Genomic DNA, 1,534 nt, shown 5'->3' with positions numbered 1-1,534 from the left:
GGCTCCCCCCTCCTGTCAGGGACTTGCAGAGCCAGAAGGTCCCCCCGGAGCCTCCTTTGCTCCAGGATGAGTCCCCCCAGCTCCCTCAGCCCCTCCTGCTGCTCCAGACCCTTCCCAGCTCCCTTCCCTTCCCTTCCCAACACACGCTCCAGCCCCTCCAGGTCTCTCTTGCAGTTTGAGATGATTCAATTCTGTCTCTCCCCAGATCCTTCTGGACAAACTGCCCAGCCCAGCTGGATAAAGATGTTGGGAATGAGGGAATGATTGGAGCTGTGCCAGGGAAGGGTTAGGCTGGATCTCAGGGAAAGGTTCTTCCCTCAGAGAGGGGTCAGGCACTGAACAGGTAAGAGGTCATAGCACCAGAGCTCAGGGAGTTTTTGGACAACTCTCTCAGGAACAGGGTGTCTGTGCAGGGCCAGGGGTTGGATCGATGATCCCTGTGGGCCCTCCAGCTCAGGGAAGTCTGTGACTGTGTCAACATAACTGATTCCATGGCTTTACGGCCATAATTCCACCCGTGAGACTCTGTGACAGCCCCACTGCTTGGCTGGGCCTCACCAGCCGGCTGGAAAAGGCCTGGGGAAGGCTGGGAATGGCCCTGGAAGGGCCCTCTCGCCCCCCCCCCCAACATGGCGCCACCGCCGCCTCGACTTTCCCGCCTTTTCCATCCCCTCCCTCCCAGGCGCGTGCGCAGTGAGAGAGGGGCGCCCCGGGGGCGGGGCCGGCAGCCGGCGCGCGCCTGAGGACGTGGCGCTTTCCAGCCAATCAGCGCCCGCGTCCCATGTCGGGGGGCGGGGACAGAGGGGGCGGGGATGCAGGGGCGGGAGGGGTGGGCGGGGTGCGGTGAGGGGGCGGGCACAGGTGCGGATTGACGGCGGAGAGAACAAATCAGCGCGCGGAGCGGCGCGGCAGGGGAGGAGCGGCAGGGCTGTGATTGGCTGGCGGCGCGGGCGCGCGGGGGGCCGTGCGGCGTGGCGCGGCAACGACTTCCGGTGCGCGGAGCGGCGGCGGCGGCGGGGACGGTGAGGGACGGGACGAGATGGAATGGAATGGGGTGGGATGGGGTCGGATCCGATCCGATCCGGACGTGGGCTTCGGGCCCGGGGAGGCGGGGGCGGTGACTCTGTCGGGCCGCTGTGGGGCGGCGGTAACGCGGCGGCCGCGGCGCCGGGCCCGGTCGCCATGGGAACGGGCGGGAGCGGCGTCGCCGCCGTGTCCGTGAGTCCCGCGACCGGGCCCGCCCGTCGGGGCCCGTGCGGTGCTGGGCGGCCCCGGGGCCACCCGAGTGCCGGGCCCGGGGCGGGCGGGGGCGGGCGGGACCACCCCGGGGCTGCCCCGTCCCGGGGATGGAGCCCCGTCCGGACCCCGCCACCCACCCGGGACCGGCCCGCGGGCAACCCCGCGGCATCCTCCGCTGGGGTAACAGGCTGTGGCACCGCGCGATAGGGGACTGTGGGATCCCCGGGATAACGGGATAAGGGGCTGTGGGACCCCCGGGATAACGGGATAAGGGGCTGTGGGACCCCCAGGATAA

At 69.8% G+C, this 1,534-nt stretch overlaps 1 protein-coding gene across 2 annotated transcripts in view; it reads left to right on the top strand.

The window, feature by feature from the left end:
- CALU (calumenin) overlaps positions 1–1,534 on the top strand; it is a 15,905-nt gene that overhangs the window by 1,522 nt on the left and 12,849 nt on the right. Inside the window, exon 1 of one of the 2 annotated variants that reach the window (XM_027669735.1) lies at positions 978–1,022. The exons of the other annotated variant lie outside the window; for it this stretch is intronic. The gene's annotated coding sequence lies outside the window, so the exon portion shown is untranslated. Of the gene's footprint in view, positions 1–977; positions 1,023–1,534 lie in introns of those variants that run through there. 2 annotated transcript variants of the gene reach the window in all.

This window comes from Corapipo altera, unplaced genomic scaffold, assembly GCF_003945725.1.
Source record: "Corapipo altera isolate COAL_440 unplaced genomic scaffold, ASM394572v1 246, whole genome shotgun sequence".
In the NCBI taxonomy this organism is placed as follows: domain Eukaryota; kingdom Metazoa; phylum Chordata; class Aves; order Passeriformes; family Pipridae; genus Corapipo; species Corapipo altera.
The sequence above is the reverse complement of the archived record's forward strand: the minus strand, read 5'-3'. Positions and strand labels throughout refer to the sequence as shown.